A 20788-nucleotide genomic window follows, 5' to 3' on the forward strand; every position below is an offset into this window, starting at 1 on the left:
ACTAATCTCTGAAGATATATAAATTATCGAATGTTTCTATTAGCAAAAAAATAAATCATATACATATGACATGGAATGAATCTTGATGTCATTCTTTAAAAAATCAATCATCTATTAACCGTGATGTTCCTCCTTTTTATTCCGCCAAACTTAATTTAATCAAGCAGTGTATATGAGTATCCTAAGATTGTTGAAAGTAATTATTGCTCTTTTATTCATTTATAGATAAGCCACTAATTATTGCTTTTAATTTGGAAATTTGGATGGAAAGGTAAGAGCTATGATATTATCTGCATGGCTGAAGAAGAAGGGAAAAAAGTTAATTAAAGGCATGTGAGGGAAAGGATAGTTGACAACTTAAAAGGGGACAATGCATGCTTTCAAATTGATTTGAGATCAGCATCACCCTTTGTCCCTTTAGATGTCATAATCATTACTTATATAGGGGTGAATAGATTTCAACTAAGTATCTAGTTCAATTCATGTAAGTAGTATGTTGAGAGGTAGTAACTCATTCCGAAATAGATTAATTCCTTATTTTTAGGTGAAGAATATATTTAGTAGCTGTGAACATCCAATTTTATCCAGCCCAAAAGACGTTTTCAAAAAATAACAAATGAAAATAAAATTAATATTTTTGGCTACTTTCTAATAAAAATGATATTCTTAAGTGTGGTAAAAGTAAATTTGAATATTCAAAAATTGTGTCATTATCAGATTTTTAATGGTGAATTAAACATGACTTTATTTTTTCCTTAACTCTCTCTACTCAATTAATTTGGAGATCCTCTCCATTTTAACACATGTATTAATTCAAAGGCTATAAATAAGAGATTGGTCACATAGAAAAAAAAGGGGAATTCATCATCTACTCTCATCATTCATAATAACCAAAACAATTCATCATATATTCTAAGAATCCTCAACAATCATCTCAATCAAAAATTTCATTTTTCAATCGTTTTCTTCCTTCTCTAGACATTATTTTTTCACACATAATCATCCAACAAAACCCTAAGAGATCCACAATCTAAAAAATCTCTTATACACAACGAATCCATATCATGCACAACAACCTCAAAATCTCTCATTCACAACAACATCAAAATCTTCTATACACAATAACAAAAAAATCATTCAACAAAGATCCATTCAAACGTTCAACATCCAAAAGTACCCATATCATCCACGATAATCCAAAAATCTTCCACACAACGCACAAAAGAGGACACCAACAAAAAACCATAAAAATACATAATCTCCAACACTTCCAAAGCTTCTTTGTTTTCTCTCTCACTCAAACAATTTTGATTGCAAACCTGTTTTCAAATCTGGTTTCAACATAACAGACATTATGCCAACATAATTTGTTGAAATCCAAGTTGGCACCGACCCTTAGAGTCAATACAGGTACACAATTTCACCCCTTAAATTTTTTTATCTGTCTACGTCATTCCATTAATAATTATCATAATAATAATTTTAATGCATTCACCATAAAAATAAATAAAGTATGCGATTAGTTTATTTGTTAATTTATTTCAAAATTTCATTTTTCTTATAATTACATAAAAATAAAAATTGTTTAATACAAGACTATGTGAAATTTGTTAATCCTAATCTTATGGTATGTTGCGGTGTTGGGGCTCACTTGTAAGGTCGTGCAGCCGAAAATCGAGGCGCGACAGCTGACGACTCTGTTTGGGACTTTTTTTTAGAGAGTCAAGCCCCTAAACATTAAATGCATGAAATTTTATTTTTATTTTATTTTATTGTTATCTTTTACAACATATTATCATATTAGCATAAGTATATGCTCTATACCCGAGCATTAGATTAGAAAGGACATCCACCTTGTTGGTGAGGACTTTGGGCTTTACTTACATTGACATGATGAACCACCCAGATTGTTACCAAATATCATGGGCCTTACTAGTGTGTACTACATGCCTCACTTGTAATCCATACGGTATTTGGGTTTCCTCTCTTTGTGATTGGATGCGATCTGGACACCTTATAAACAAACCATATAAGATGTTTCGTATAAAGACCTTATATCCCCACCCTAGGGTTAGGGTCTTAGATAACCCACAAAATCTATTAAGTATACCATATTTATGATATTGAATGCATACATGCATATATACGTACATGCATCCAAAAATATATTATCCGAACATTCATTCATTTGTGTATTCAAAAATAAAAAAATCTTCATTAATTGATTCATGCATTTATTCATTACGTTAAAGAATAAAATCTTCATTGATTGGGTTATGCATTCATTCATTGCATTCAAAAATAAAAATATTCATTAATTGACTTTTGCATTCATTCATTTCATTCAAAAATAAAAATTCTCATTGATTGGCTTATGCATTCATTCATGCATTCAAAAAGAGAAATTATTTCATTCATTCAATTATGCATTCATTCATAGACTTTTAAAAAAAAATACATAATTCATACACACTCATCTATTCATTTATTAGTAAAAAAAATTATTCAAACATTATACTTCATGCATTACTGTAACATTTCATATCTTACCATTTCAATGTATCCATTATCACAAACCTTCTCATATAAAAAAACATTTCATACATGCATTCAAAGTCAGACACATCATAAATTGCTTTTTATAGTGGTTTCATGCATCCGATATTAAAAAATTACATGCATTCATACACGTTATACATTATAAAAATATTTGCATCCTCACACTATTCATACATCTCAACATATGCATAGTCATACACGTTCCTTGCATTTCATGCATCATTTCGAGTTATATGTTGCATATCAATCTATGTAACATGATAAAAAAATGTTCACCTCATGCACATTCCGCATCAATACAAATTATTTCTCTACATGCATTTCATGTCCATATTGATAAGGGCACTCATCAATTGAAGAGTTGGTTTTAAGAATATTATTGTTGCACTCAGATGAAAGTGATTAGAGTCGAACATGAAGAAATTCAAGAAGATAGAGAGATGATGCATTTATCCTACCCCAACTAAAATTGGAGGTCCGTTAAATTTTCATTTGAGGACCCATTCAAGGCCAAGCCCATCGACACTTACCCGTGTTTCCTTTTTCATGACAAATGGTTTACTCTCAAATGCATATTTTTAACAAGTATGTACTAATGCATTGATCATGCAAATTCCACCATCTCATACATCACCCTACCAACCATATTAACCTAATCATATCAACCGAAAAAAACACCACAAAATAAACCCAGATAAAATTAATCCATGCATTAATATGAGATATTTGATTCAAAAATAAAATGGAGGATGATGTAAATATAAAACACAAAATGATGGGAATTTTTAGTCAGATATGTTCGATGACACAAGGCATTTTTTGTTAACTCCCAAACACTAAGAATATATCCCTAGTCACCCCATTTGAGCCTAGACATCATGAAAGGAGATGATTTTTTAATAACCCTCAATATGTCAATAACCCGGGGAGGGTACCTTTTCAATCATTTTCTTTGACATTCGATTATTAAAGAAGATAATGCATTCTTTAACATCGCTCATGTGACTGAGCGATAAAATAATATAATGAATGTTCTTAACTTAAATTGCAAAAAAGTGAAAAATTGTGTAGAGAAAAAACCAGCTGAGAATCTGTAATTAATATCTCACACAAAAGTTATGGAAAAAGTGCGATATCAGTGATCACAAAAGGAACATTTCATAGAAAATTGTTGCCTACATCTTAGGTCATCCTTATTACGACGTGGAAAATTCCTTTAATTATTGAATGTCATGTTAGAAAAATGTTGAAAAAAGGATAAAGAATAAAGGTTAAAAGTGGGTATGGGAAACACATATTTTTTAGCCTTATATCCTTTTTATTGAAAACACTTAGCCAAGCCACGATACAAGCCTGAGAAGACCTTGTTGAGGACTTATTTGCTTATTATGCACATCATAACACAAAAATCACTGACATCACAAAACTCATAAATTATGATAAAAATATCTCATCTTTAATGCATAGAGTTAAAATCATTTTCTCGATATTATCTGCACCTCATCACCACTCACAGCCTAAAACACAAATTAAATCATATCATTATCACCACCATATCACCACTCATAGCCCAAACACTTGCCAAAGTTGGTATGATCATTGTTATAGTATTTCTTTTTAAAGATTTATTCGTGAAATATGGAGTATGAAAAGGAAAAGTGGGAGCCTCTCAATCTGAGGCAGATTTTGAGATGTTTCATAGTCTAACGCTTTCTAGTCTAAGTCCACACGCACAATTGAGGGTGTTCACAAAAGAAAAACAAAACAAAAAAAGAACAAAAAAAAGCAAAAAAAAGAGGGTGCTAGGTTGAAAATCTATGTGGACAACCTAGGAAAATGAGAACGATTCTAAGTCAGAAACCTCCAAAGGTGACTTGGGATCATAATATCATAAGAGAGTTCCCGACGGATGCCTACAAAAGGTATTCAGGGCAAAAATTAGGGAAATTTAAATAAACACCTTCAGGGTGAAGTCTTACTACTACACATCATCGATCACTCAAATTGTGGCAGTTTATGAACAATAACCACCTGAATGAAGACAATAGGTCAAAATAGGCATATTGGAGCAATTTTTGTTGTTACAAAAATATCAACACTTTGGCAAGAATTCCTCAGCCAACCTACACTAGGGGTTTACCCATTATCCTCAAGATTATACTAAGGTAATTTTATGGATCACCTTAAGAGAAAGACATCTTCAGCTAAACTAGGGCAAATTTTGATGGGTGAAAAGTTATGGTACCAAATAACATCATGCATCAAGGGTCGCTTCAGTCGACTCTGCAAAAGTCTATGAGTTTCATCCGAAAAATATAAAAATAAATCATTAGAACATTTGTGCATATGTCTTACCTCTCATTACATTACATTACATTAAAAAAACATATAATATTTATATCATACATGACATAAAGCAAATACTCTCATAATAGCATCAAACATTGCATATTCACATTAATCAAACAATGCATATACATGACATAATATCATCAAACAATGCATATACATCAAAAATAATAGCATCAAACAATGCATATACATGACAAACATACATTAAATCACATCAATATTCAAGTCAATGCATATTCTCATTAATAACATGAAACAAAGCATATACATGACATACAAACAAAGCATATACATTACATACAAACAATGCATATACATGACATACATACTCACTTTAATAATAAAAACATCAACATAAAATTCATGCATACACAACAAGGACACCCCTAAACCCCTAATTTTCTTATGTTAAACATCAACCACCTTTCATGCATCATAAGCATCATTACACCTACTCATGTCAATTAATGCATAGTCAAATTCATATATTAATCAGTATAGTACAAACATCAACATACACTTCATGCATCATACATCCCGAACAATCACACCATTATACCATTCATCCAAACCGATTCAGATTTTGTCTTCGAGGGCCTCGTGCTTGACGACCTCGAAGTCAATATTTGCAGGCTCTGTGCCTGACCTTTTAAAATTTTAGGGCTCCGTTCTTGACGACCTCAAATTGTGCCTTCGAGGACCCTGTGCTTGACGATCTCGAAGTCAACTTTTCCAGGCTCCGTGCCTGACCTTTTCAAATTTGAGGGCCCCGTGCCTGACGATCTCAAATAGTTCCTTCGAGGACCTCGTGCTTGACGACCTCGAAGTCAATCTTTCCAGGCTCCGTGCATGAACTTCTAAAATTTGAGGGCCCCGTGCTTGACGACCTCAAATTGTACCTTCAAGGACCCCGTGCTTGACGACTCGAAGTCAATCTTCTAGGCTCTATGCCTAACCTTTTAAAATTTGAGGGCCTCTTGCTTGACGACCTCAAATTGTGTCTTCGAGGACCGCGTGCTTGACAACCTCGAAGTCAATCTTTACTGGCTCTGTGCCTAACCTTTTAAAATTTGAGGGTCACGTGCTTGACGATCTCAAATTGTGCCTTCGAGGACCCCGTGCTTGACGACCGTGAAGTCAATATTTCTAGGCTCTATGCCTGATGTTTAAAATTTGAGGGCCCCATGCTTGACGACCTCGAACAAAATCTTTCGTACCTCGCTTTTTATCTCACAAAAAAAAACGTATTTTGAGCCTCAACAAAATCAACATCCATTTCTTTACTAGTTACTTATCAGGACAACATCCCAAACTTCAGTTTGCGTAATGTCCAATAAGAAACAAGTAAAGAGGGGTAACTATGAATATCCAATTTTGTCCGGCCCAAAATACATTTTTTTCAAAAAATTATAAACAAATAAAAAATGTTTTTTGGCTTAATGACCCAACACATAAAATCTCAATTTGAATTTCAAAAAGGGGTTTAAATGGATTCCCTCACAAAATTGTCTCCAAAAAACAAAAAGGGAATTTTGAAAAGAGTATTTAATGGATAATCAATAACTTCATGATGACTTATATTTAATCATTTTTCGTTTTTCGTTTAAAGGAAATTCAAAAATGATTTTTAAGTGACTTAATGGTCACTTATTAGCTAGAATCAGTTCCTTGAAAAATGTGTACTATGACAAAATTCATTAATTTGCATGTAAGAGTAAATAAATTTTACGACCCTAAAAAAATAATACTTTTATATGGGTTATATGAAAATTGAACCCAAATCATGTTTTTATGCCACTTTTAAGTAGTTTAGAGCCCAAAAATTTATTATTCCTATACATATGTGGTTAAAATAATTTTATACTTTTTAAGAGAAAATTGTTTGGCCATTTTCTATCAAAAATAACATTTTTTAAATATCCCAAAATGAATAAAATTATTAAAATTTGAATATTGAGTAATAACTATTATTAAATTTCGAATTTTAGTTATTAAGTGTCATAATAATGAAAATTGAGATTTTTGAATAAGGATTAGATGAAAATTTGATTATATCATAATCACGAAAATCAAATTTGAATTAAACAAATCAGTTTTATTTCCATTAACATCCTATAATTAATTAAAGGGATATATTCTCCTCATTAATATTCTCCTCATTAAGCACATGTGTAAATCATATTCTATAAATAGAGTTCATTATTCATCAAAGAAAAGAGGGAGATGATACACACTTCAGAAAAATCCAAAAATGTTCATACCATTTTTATTTCCTAAAGATTCACAATCCAAAAAAATCTCTCATAAACAACAAATACATATCATCCACAACAACCTAAAAATCTCTTCTACACAATAACCCAAAAAATAATTCAACAAAATCCATTCAAACCCTCAACATCCAAAAGTACTCATATCATCTAGATAATCCAAAAATCTTCAACACAACACATAAGAAAGGACACCAACAAAAACTATAAAAATACATAATCTCCAACACTCCTAAAACTTCTTTGTTTTCTCTCTCGCTCAAACAGTTTTGATTGCAAACTTGATTGGGAATCTAGTTTCAATGTATCAGACATTAGGCCAGCATAATTTGTTGAAATCCGAGTTCACACCAACTTTAGTCTTGGAGTCAATAGAGATCCACAATTTCACCACTTAAAATTTGTTTTTATGTATTTATGTTCTGTCATTAATAATTACTATAACAATAATTTTAATACAGTTACCTTAAAATAAATAAAATGCGAAATTGGATAGTGTGTTAGTTTATTTCAAAATCCCATTTTTTTTTATATAATTACATAAAAATAAAAATATTTTAATACAAAACTATGCGAAATATGTTAATTCTAATTTTAGAATATGTTGCAGTGTTGGATGTAGGGGTTATATTTCACCTCCTTATAATTAATAAGATTAAGTATATATCTACATCCAAGAAATAACATTTTTAAAAATAAATGAAAAAAACAAAAATTAAAATTTATTAACCAACTTTTAATATGAGATGCAATATCGGACGTAAGGGCTATGCTTCGCTCATTTTAAAAAATGTTTTAAATAGAAAAACAAAAATTAGAACTTCTTAACCAATTTTTAATATGAGATGCGATATCGGCCGTAAGAGTTATTCTTCGCTCATATTTTAAAAAAAATATAATTTAAACGTTACCTTTTTTTTAAGAAATAAAATTAAGCCAACCAACAAACTTTTTTCTACCCAAAGAACTACGTTCACTTGATTCCCAAAAAGGGATACGTAGGACCAATATCACTCTTGTCAGACATAATAATAAAATAAATTTTTTTGTTGGTAAAAATATAATAATAACACAATTAATAATCTATGCAATACAATAGGGTACCATTCAAATGAGCAACTATGATACTAATACCTTCCCTAGTGTCTAATCGACTCCCGAACCTAGATATCAAAGTCCAATGTCCAATGCAATTGGGCCAAAGATTTTTCTACATTTTTTACTGAAAAAATGCAGTGGCGACTCTAATAAGGTTGTGGAGCCGAAAATTGGGGCGCGACAGCTAGCGACTCTGTTGGAGATTTTTTTTAAGAGAGTGAGGCCCATAAAAATTAAATGCATGGATTTTTATTTTTATTTTTAGTTTATTTTATTTTTTATTTTATTGTTATCCTTTACAACACATTATCATATTAGTATAAGTATATGCTCTATACCCGAGCATTAGATTAGAAGGGACATCCGCCTTGTCGGTGTGAACTTTGGGCTTCACTTACATTGGCATGATGAACCACCCAGGTTATTACCAAATATCATGGGCCTTACCGGTGTGGACTACAGGCCTCACTTGTAATCCCTAGGGTATTTGAGTTTCCTGTCTTTGTTATTGGATGCAATCTGGACACCTTATAAACAGACCCTATAAGATGTTTCCTATAAAGACCTTATATCCCCACCCTAGAGTTAGGGTCTTAGATAACCCACAAAACCTATTAAGTATACCACATATAGGATATTGAACGCATACATGTATATATACATACATGCATCCAAAAATATATTATTCGAACATTCATTCATTTGTGCATTCATTTAAGAATAAAATTTCCATTGATTGGCTTATGTCTTTATTCATTGCATTCAAAAATAAAAAAAATCTTCATTAATTGACTCATGCATTTATTCATTACATTCAAGAATAAAATCTTCATTGATTGGCTTATGCATCCATTCATTGCATTCAAAAATTAAAAAAATTTATTAATTGACTCATACATTTATACATTACTTTCAAGAATAAAATCTTAATTGATTGGCATATGCATTCATTCATGGCATTCAAAAATAAAAATATTCATTAATTGACTTATGCATTCATTCATTGCATTCAAAAATAATAATTCTCATTGATTGGCTTATGCATTCATTCATGCATTTAAAAAGAGAAATTATTTCATTCATTCAATTATGCATTCATTCATACACTTTTAAAAAAATACATCATTCATACACACTCATCTATTCATATATTAGTAAAAACATTATTCAAACATTATACTTCATGCATTACTGTAACATTTCATATCTTACCATAGTGGTCTCATGCATCCGATAAAAAAAATAAAATTACATGCATTCATACACCTTATACATTATAAAAAGATTTGCATAATCACACTATTCATACATCTCAACATATGTATAGTCATACACGTTCCTTGCATTTCATGCATCATTTCGAGTTATATGTTGTATATCGATCCATATAACATGATAAAAAAATGTTTACCTCATGCAAATCATGCATCACTAAAAATCATTTTCTACATGCATTTCATGATCTCATTGTGAAGAATACTCATAAGTTTGCGTTGGTGTTTAAGAATATTATTGTCAGACTCGACTGAAAGCAATCAATATTGAAACAAAAGATAGTCAAGAAGATAGAGAACTTCCAGTTTGTGATCAAGACCACATAAGCTACATTTGTCACACCAGATAATGCATTACTTCCAACCCCAACTAAAGTTGGAGACCCATTAAATTCTTATGTGTGGACTCACTCAAGGCCAAGTCCATCTCACACTTACCCGTGTTTCCGTTTTCATGAATAAAGATTTACTTTCAAATGCATGTTTTTTTTAACAAGCATGTACTAATGCATTGATCATGCAAATTTCACCATATCATACCTCATCCTATACTACACTCTACCAGTCATATTTACCCAAAAAAAACCACCACAAAAAAAACCACCACAAAAAAAACCACCACAAAATAAACCCAAATAAAATTAACTCATGCATTACTATGAGATATTCGATTCAAAAAGAAAATGTAGGATGATGCAAATATAAACACACACAAAAATGCTGTACATCTTCATGCATATTTTTTCTAATGACACAAGGCTTCTTTGAATTCCCAAATACTAAGAAGACATCCCTAGTCATCCCATTTGAGCCCATACATTATGAAAGGAGATAATTTTTTAATAACCCTCAATATGTTAATAACCCAGGGAGGGTAGTTTTTCAATTGTTTTCCTTGACATTGAATTATTAAAAGAAAAAATATTCTTTCATGCCAATCATATAACAGAAGGATAAGAGAATAGAATAAATGTTCCTTTCTTAAAGGGCCAAAAAACGAAAAAAAGAAAAACAAAACCAAACAAAAAAGTCCGCTGAGAATACTCAATTAATATCTCAGGCAAAAGTCAAGGCAAAGTAAAATGCAATAACCACAAAATGAACCCTTCACGAAAAAATTATTGCCTTAATCTTAGGTCATCCTTATCTAGAAAATTTTCTTAATAGTTCAATGTCATGCTAGGAAACGATTGAAAAATAGGATAAAGAAGAAAGGTGGGTATGGGAAACACATTTTTTGAGCTTTATATCTTTTACCTGAAAACCCTTAGCCTAACTACGGTACAAGCTTAAAAGACCTTGTCGAGGACTTATTTGCCTAAGATGCGCATCATGATAAAAAAATTGTTGACTCCAAAAAACTCATAAATTCTGATAAAAATATCTCATCTTTAATGCATAGGGTTAAAAATCATCTTATCAATATTATCTTCACCTCATCATCACTCGTGGCCTAAAACACAAATTAAATCATATCATTATCACCACTACATCTACTGAAGCCAAATCCAAATTAAATTTTATCATCACTACCATGTCACCACTCATAGCCCAAACACTTACAAAGTTTATATGATCATTGTTTTAGTATTTCTTTTTAAAGAGTTATTCATGAAATAAGGAGTATGAAAAGGAAAAGTGAGAACCTCTCAATCTGAGGCATATTTTGAGATGTTTCATGGCCTAAGACTTTCCAATCTAAGCCCACCAACACAATTGAAAGGGAAAGATGACGGTTAATATCTCATATTGGGGCAGTTTTTGAGTTGATCTTATTGTCTGATGGAATATTATAAGAGGCCCAAAATTGTGGCAGTTGTTTGGATGATCTCATTTGCTATTGGAAATTTATAAGTAATTCAAAACTGGGGCAATGGTAAAGTGGCATCCTATGGCTCTATAAGTCGATTCCATCACATGAATCCATAATCTTTCAACCAAGAAGATGAAGGATCTCAAATTATCATCTTCAAGAACAACTTCAACAACGAGTCATGCAAGTCTTTTGCTCCCTATCAAGTCAAATCACCACATTCGAGTGTGTTCACAAAAAAGGAAAAAAAAGAGAACAAAAAAACCAAAAAAAAAAACAAACGAGAACAAAAAAAGAGAACAAAAAAACCGAAAAAGAGAGGTAGGTTGAAAATCCATATGGACAACCTAGGAAAAGGAGAACGATTCTAAGTCAAAAACCTTCAAAGGTGACTTAGGATCATAATAAAATGAGAGAGTTCCCGACGAATGCCTACATAAGGTACTCTGTGCAAAAATTAGGGAAATTTAAATGAACACCCTCAAGATGAAGTCTTACTACTACGCATCATTGATCACCCAAATTGTAGCAGTTTATGCACAATAACCACCTGAATAAATACAAGACGTCAAAATAGCCATACTGAGGCCGTTTTTGTTGTTACAAAAATACCAACGCTTTGGAAACAATTCCCCAACCAGTCTACACTGGGTAGTATGACTGAGTTTAGTCACTATCCTCAAGATTATATGAAGGTAATGCCACGGACCACCTTAAGAGAAAGGCATCTTCAGCTAAACTAGGGCAAATTTTGATGGGTGAAAAGTTATGGTACCAATCAACAGCAAACATCAAGGGTCACTTCAGTCGAGTCTGCATAGTTTATGAGTTCCATCCAAAAAATATAAAAATAAACCATGAATGATACATTAGAACATTTGTGCATGAGTCTTACCTCTCATTGCATTACATTCAAAAAGCATATGATATTCATATCATACATGACATAAATCAAATACTCTCATAATAACATCAAACAATGCATATACATGAAATGCATACATTAATATTCAAGTCAATGCATATTCTCATTAACCAAACAATGCATATACATGACATAATAACATCAAACAAAGCATATACACGACATACAAATAATGAATATACAACACATACATACATTAAATGATATCAAAATTCAAGTCAATAAATACTCACTTTAATCATAAAAACATCAATATGAAATTTGCGCATACACAAGCATTCAAACAATGACACCCCTAAACCCCTAATTTTCTTATGTTAAACATCAATCACCTCTTATGGATTATAAGCATCATTATGCATACTCATGTCAATCAATGCATAATCAAAGTCATACATTAATTATTACAATAAAAACATCAACATGAACTACATGCACACATATCCCAAACAATCATACCATTATAATACTCATCCAAATCGTTTGAAATTGTACTTTCGAGGAACCCATGCTTGACGACCTCGAAGTCAATCATTCTATCCTTCGTGCCTGACCTTTTAAATTTTGAGGGCCCCGCGCTTGACGACCTTGAAGTCATTCTTTTCAGGCTTTGTGCCTGACCTTTTAAAATTTGAGGACCACGTGCTTGACGACCTCAAATTATGCCTTTGAGGATCCCGTGCTTGACGACCTCGAAGTTAACCTTTCTAGGCTCTGTGCCTAACCTTTAAAAATTTAAGGGCCCCATGCTTGACGACCTCAAATTGTACCTTCGAGGACCCTGTGCTTGACGACCTCGAAGTCTATCTTTCCAGGCTTCGTGCCTAACCTTTTAAAATTTGAGGGGCTCGTGCTTGACGACCTCAAATTATACCTTCGAGGACCCCATGCTTGACGACCTCGAAGTCAACCTTTCTAGGCTCTGTGCCTGACCTTTAAAATTTGAGGGGCCCGTGCTTGACGACCTCAAATTGTGCCTTCGAGGACCCCGTGCCTGACGACCTCGAAGTCAACCTTTCTAGGCTTTATACTTGACCTTTTAAAATTTGAGGGGCCCGTGCTTGACGACCTCAAATTGTGCCTTCGAGACCCCGTGCTTAACGACCTCAAAGTCAACCTTTACAGGCTGTGTGCCTAACCTTGTAAAACTTGAGGGTCTCGTGCTTGATGACCTCAAATTGTGCGTTCGAGGACCCCGTGCTTGACGGCCTCAAAGCCAATCTTCCAAGGCTCCATACCTGAGTTTTAAAATTTTGAGGGCGCCGTGCTTGACGACCTCAAATTATGCCTTCGAGGTCCCCGTGCTTAAGGACCTCGAAGCATAAAGTTTTTTTACCTCACGCCTTATCTCACAAGAAAAAAGGTCTTTTGTGCCTCGACAAAATCAACATTTTTTTCTTTACTAGTGACTTATCATGACAGCACTCAAACCTTAGTTTGTATGTTGTCCAATAAGCACCAAGTAAAGAGGTGCAGTTGTGAACACCTAATTTTGTCCGGACCAAAAGACATTTTCAAAAAATAACAAATGAAAATCAAATTAATATTTTCAGCTACTTTCTAATAAAAATGGTAGTCTTAAGTGTCCCAAAATAAATAGGTAAAAGTAAATTCGAATTTCAAATTTGAATTTCAAAAATTGTGTCATAATCAAATTTTTAATGGTGAATTAAACATGACTTTATTTTTCCTTAACTCTCTTTACTCAATTAATTTGGAGATCCTCTTCATTTTAACACATGTGTTAATTCAAAGGCTATAAATAGGAGATTGGTCACATGGAAAAAAGGGGAATTCATCATCCACAATAACCAAAACAATTCTTCATATATTCCAAGAATCCTAAACAATCCTCTCAATCAAAAATTTCATTCTTCAATCGTTTTCTTCATTCTCTAGACATTATCTTTCCGATGAACAATATATTACACACTATTCATAACCTTAATTTAGCATGATTGATTATTCTTGGTGCCTAATTGACCTATTTTCACATGGTTTAGTGTTTTAGACTTTATTGGACTAATATTCCTAAAATGAGTTAATTTGGGATTATTTAGCCTGATTAAATCTTTTATCATTTTCAGATCACATTTGGCACCAATCACATTTTGGACATTATGGAAGTCGAGGATATGTGTTGAAGTGAAGATTGTATTTTTAATTTAGTAGTTGTTTTTATTGTAATTTAGCTTTGGGCCCTTTGTTTAGGCCCAATTTGGTTTATGTGTGTTGGAGGGGTTAAATTCGGATTCCCCACTCCAAACACACACACTTTACTTTTCCTCACTTTGAAATATAAACACATTTCCGTTTTCCCTCTTTTTGCTCTGCTAGGGTTTCACTCCTTCTTCATTTCTCATTTTCGGTTTGTTCTTCCATTGCCATGGAAGGCTAAATTTCTGGACTAAGTTCCTTTAGTAATGTATCACAACTCTTGAGGTTTTGTTATTAATGCATTTTCGGTTTCTTTATTGTTGATTTCTTCTATCTTATTTCTGAATATGGTTTGCTTAATGCCATTGTTTAGAAACTGGTTGGTTGAGTTTATCTTCACTTAGTTGATTTACTCTCTCTAGTGCATGAATGCTTAGTTCGTGTGAATTTGTTAATCGTTTCATGCTTATACTGATTTCGCCTAGTTTGAGGTTTAGGATCTGGAACTTTGAATTGATTATCGCTTAGTTAATTGATTCTCAAAAAATTTGGAATTAATGGTTGGAATATGAAAATAATCTTTTGAAACCGAGGATTGAGTTGTGAACAAACAAACCAAAGGGATTTAGCTGTTTTATTACATTGCTTAAGTACTATTTCTGAATTTGGTTTATGTTCATACCATCCAACAAAAGAAAACCCCTTGTGTGTGTGAGTATAAGGTGTTTGAAGCTTTGCTTGAAAGATAATCCTTGGGAAACTACCTAGGAGTCACTTCCTAGTACTGCAGTTTTAATTGTTATATTATTTCTATCGGGTACGGTCTCGATCACTTTCACACATAATCATCCAACAAAAACCTAAGAGTTCCACAATCTCAAAAATCTCTCATACACAATGAATCCATATCATGCATAACAACCTCAAAATCTGTCATTGACAACAACATCAAAATATTCTATACACAATAACAAAAAAAATCATTTAACAAAGATCCATTCAAACGCTCAACATCCAAAAGTACCAATACCATCCACGATAATCCAAAAATATTCCACACAACGCACAAAAGAGGACACCATCAAAAAAACATAAAAATAGATAATCTTCAACACTTCCAAAGCTACTTTGTTTTCTCTCTCGCTCAAACCGTTTTGATTGCAAACCTGTTTTGGAATCTGGTTTCAACATAGTAGACATTATGCCAACATAATTTGTTGAAATCCAAGTTGGCACCGACCCTTGGAGTCAATACAGGTAGGGGTGTTCAAATCCAAACCGGTCTAAAACAAAAACCGCAAACCGATCCAAAGTAGACCGAAACCGCAAAAACCGAATGTATTTGGATCGTATTGGATTTATTTTTTAAGGACCGATCGGTCCGATTCGATCTTCGGTTTCACATCTGGGATCCAAACCGATCCAGACCGGACCGATATTGTTAAGTGTATCTCCTAATGTTTACTAAAGTATTCGAGATAGGTAGTGGCACTGCAGAATCCCAAATTCCTCATTCCTCAATTCTCTCTCCACACCCTCCTCCGCGCCTTTGTCCACGCTCTCCTCCACCACTCCCCTGTCCATGCCCTCCTTCACCACGCCTCTGTCCACACCCTAAATCCTTATTGTTGCATTGCTATTTTTGTTTATTTTTTGATTGATTGGATCATGGAATTGTTAAAAATGATTGGAACATTAGACTATATTGATGTTTCTAATCTTACTACTACAAGAATCAAACTTTTCTTCATTATTCTGGTTGCTGCCTTGTTGGTGTTAGAGGCTGAAACTGAAAGGATTTATATGTTAATATCTGCAAAAAAGACCGATCCAAACCGGACCAAACCGCATATAATATTTGGACCAGATTGGATCGGACATCTTAATATAAATGGACCGGACCGGACTGCATACTAATTATACGTTTGGATCAGATGATTTTTTGCTTAAAAACTGATCCAAATGGACCGCGAACACCCCTAAATACAGGTACATAATTTCACCCCTTCAATTTTGATTTTATCTGTTTACGTCCTTCCATTAATAATTATCATAACAATAGTTTTAATACATTCACCATAAAAATAAACAAAATAAGCGATTGGATTATTTGTTAATTTATTTCGAAATTCCATTTTTCTTATAATTACATAAAAATAAAAATCGTTTAATACAAAAATTGGGAATTTGCTAATCAAGTTTTAATATGAGATGTGGTATCAGACGTAAGGACTATGCTTCACTCATATCTTTTTTTTTCAAGAATAATTTAAATGTTACTTCTTTTAAGAAATAAAATCAACCTAACAAACAAACTTTTTCTACCCAAAGAACTACGTAGTCTTGATTCCCATAAAGGGGATACGTAGGACCAAGATCACTCTTGTCAGACATAATAATAAAATAAAGTCTTTTTTGTAAAAATATAATAATAACACAATTAATAATCCATGCAATATAGTAGGGTACCATTCAAATGGGCAACTAGGGTGCTAATACCTTCCCTAGTGTGCTAATGAGGTCGTGCAGCCGAAAATCAAGGCGCGACAGTAGCACTACGCCAGAGTTGCCGTTCAACGACGCTTATTTTAGATGTATAACAACGTTTTCGGGTGTTTTCTTTTTTACCGCAGTACTATATGATCATCATTAATAGCGCTTCACACACGTTGTTGTATTGATTATATACCACAGTGCAACACATAAAAAGTGTTGTCATATAGTGCATCAATACAATAACGCATCATTCACAAAGTGCTGTCATATAGTCTTACATAAACAACGCATTTTATAGGTCTTATTAACAATGCTTATGGTTGCGCTGTTGAAGTTTATATATTTAACAGCACATCACATGCATAATATTGTTGTATTAGTAATGTACAACAACGCTTTCTATAAAAAGTGATGTTGTAGTTATCCTTTACAATAGCGCATGTCAGGGTTTCCCCTAGAATTCGATGTTGATTGTATAAATTAATACCTACATATACATTTATTAGCAAAACATACATTCTCAATAGCACAAACATTTATACATTTTGAACAATACAGACACATTAATACAGGCCATAAGTTTCTTTTATTAAACATCAATACAATACAAAATACAAACAATGAATATCATGCCAATTATGTTTTGATAGAGTACATAAGTACAAATAAAAAAATTACAGAAATTACAAAGAAACAATATTATACAAATTACAAACAACCAAAATTAAGCTATAATTATACAAAGACTACTTGCATCTACTTTTTCCTTTTCTTTGATTGATTTTGTCTTATAGGGTCATCCTTGTTTGGAGGAGCATATTGATTTACCTAATGCCCTTCATCGTCATCATCTCTTATATATAAAACATCATCCGTAGTTGGTCCGCTCTCATGCGACTGATATGTCCCCAAAAAAGTATCATCTTCATCAATATCTTCATATTCTTGGTCATCAATATTATTGACGATTATTTTGTTAGTTAAAAGAATAATGGACAATTTCATATCAGTTGGGTCACTAACATATAATACTTGTTGAGCTTGTGATGCTAGAATAAATGGCTCATATTTATATCCTGGCATATTAAGATCCACTTGCATGAACCCTAACTCATCAACTCGGAAGCCATTGTTATTATCAACCCACATACAATAAAAAACCGGCATCCGAAACATTGTGCAATCCAACTCCAATATGCATTCAATCACTCCAAAGTATGACATGTTCGCATATATTGAGTTTCTATCTTTTGCACTTGACATGTGTAAAGTTCGAGCAACAAGAGTCACACCACTATTTTGCATTTTACTTTGATCATCTTGTTTTTTCGTATAAAATATGAACCTATTAATTATGTAACTAGTGTAGGATAAGACATGAAGGCTTGGACCATTGACTAACCATTTCAATATTTTGGAAACCGAATGTGTATTTATATTCAACTCTTCATCAATGTGATTTTTTAGCCACTTTATGAAACACCGATTATGCTCTTTGGAAATCCAATTTTCATTCTTACTTGGGTAACACTTTCTTAGCATCTCCTTATATGTTTCAACATATGGCTCAAACCTTGTCGGCATTATGTAAAACATATAAGTGTGCTTGCTCCAATTCGGTTCTTGTTATAATCAATATTTCATTCCCTATAATACCTTCACCAAATGTTTTTTTTGCATATCGAGGCTTTGGAATGCCCATGAAATCACCATTACCATCGGTAAGGTATCCGGTACAAAAATTAAGAGCTTCTTCAACAACATATTGCTCGACAATACAACCCTTTGGTCTTGATCGGTTATTCACATACCCTTTTAATGTCTTCATGTAATGCTCAAAGGGGTACATCCATCTCATATAGGAAGGGTCATATAGTTGCGACTCTCGAACAAGATGAATGCTTAGATGAACCATTATGTCAAAAAAGGAAGATGGTAAATACATTTCAAGCTCACACAAATTTCTCAGGGTCAATCATTTTGCTACAAATTGCCTTGAAGAAGAAGCATAACTTAGGTATGGTTCCTCGAACTTTTTTAAGTAGAATTTACCGTATTCTTATAGGCAAGAAATGCTTCAAAAGTATATGTTAATCATGAGACTTAAGACCTTTTAACTTGAGGTCTTTCATTGAGACGAGGTTTTGAATGTTGGAAGAATACCCTTCTGGAACTTTAACACCATGAATAAATTTACAAAATTCCATTTTCTCCTTCCTCGACAAAGTATAAGCTGCTGGAGGTAGAAATGTACATTTTCCCTTAATTATCAACCCCAATTCCTTTCTTATTTCCAAACTAACCAAGTCCGACCTTGCATTCAAGCCATCTTTGGTCTTACCAGGAACATTGAGTAAGGTACCAAGGAGACTTTCAAACACATTTTTTTCAATATGCATAACATCGAGGAAATGTCTTACATATAATGAACTCCAATATGGCAATTCGAAGAAGATTGACCTTTTCTACCACCCACTTGTGACAATTTCTTTTTCAAAAGGTTTACCAAAGTTAGTATTCAAACGCTTTAGCTTTTCAAATAATTGGTCACCTATCGATAGTGATGATCTGAAGGCACAGGAGCACAACCTTCTTCATTGTTTTCATCAAATGCTTTTCTCCATCGTCGATAGTGATGATCTGAAGGCAAAATTCTATGATGGCCAAGGAAGAAATTCTTCTTATAGTGTTCCAACCTCATTGAATGAGTATGGTCTTCACATACATGGCATGCAAAATGTCCTTTTGTGCTATATCCAGACAGATTACTATATGCAGGGAAATTACTGATTGTGGCGAACAACAAAGCCCTCAAGTTGAAGCTTTCCTCCTTATACGCATCATATACATTTATGCTTGTCTCCCACATTTTCTTCAAGTCTTCAAATAATAGAGCAAAATATATGTCTATGTCATTTCCTGGTTATTTAGGTCCAGAAATTAACATAGATAACATCAAATATTTGCGCTTCATGCATAGAGAATGAGGTAGGTTGTATATCACCAACATTATTGGCCATGTAGTGTGGTAGCAACTTTGAACACTATGTGGGTTAATTCCATCTGTTGACAATGCAAGGCGTAGATGTCTTGATTCTTGACCAAACTAGGATAGTTGTGATCAATTTTTCTCCATTTAGGAGAATCTGTAGGATGCCGAAGCTTGTCATCTTTAATCCTTTCTTCATCATGCTATGTCAACTTCTTTGCATCTTTGGCATTGCTAAACATATGCTTGAATCTTGCTTTGATGGGAAAATACCATACAACATTTTTGAGAATTGAGTCTTCCTTCTTATATCGTGATGCATTAAATTTAGGACAAAACTTTAATGAAGCAAACTCATTAAAAAATAAGATGCAATCATTTTCACAAGCATGTATCCTAGTCTAGTTCATGCCTATGGAGCGTAACATTTGTTTTGCATCATAGGTTCGAGAAGGGAGCACATTATCTTCCGGCAACATATCCTTCAGAACTGCAAGTAAGTCGGTGAAACTCTTATCAGTCCACCCATTAATAGATTTCAACTTATACAACATTGACACTGCTGCCAATCTTGTGAATTTAGTACAACCATCATATAATAGTTTCTCAGCATCACTTATCAACCATTGAAACTGATATGAACCTCAAAGAGCCTACTCTTGATCTTGGTGGTCTTGAAGGCATAAGTGGTCCTATGACTAGGGCTCGGGCAAAAAGGGCTCAAAATGCCCTTGGACAACTCATAATGTTGATCCATGATGGTGAGCCAAAAATAGCCCAAGGGGGTGTAAAGATGCTCACTAGCATCTTGGTCCATAGCTCTGACCGAGCCAATGATGGACCAGGCCATGCGCA

General features: G+C 33.2%; 1 protein-coding gene across 2 annotated transcripts in view; it reads left to right on the forward strand.

The window, feature by feature from the left end:
- LOC109362415 (SOSS complex subunit B homolog) overlaps nt 1-20788 on the forward strand; it is a 64286-nt gene that overhangs the window by 14716 nt on the left and 28782 nt on the right. The window lies entirely within an intron of this gene.

The sequence above is a fragment of the Lupinus angustifolius genome, chromosome LG12 (assembly GCF_001865875.1).
Source record: "Lupinus angustifolius cultivar Tanjil chromosome LG12, LupAngTanjil_v1.0, whole genome shotgun sequence".
In the NCBI taxonomy this organism is placed as follows: Eukaryota; Viridiplantae; Streptophyta; class Magnoliopsida; order Fabales; family Fabaceae; genus Lupinus; species Lupinus angustifolius.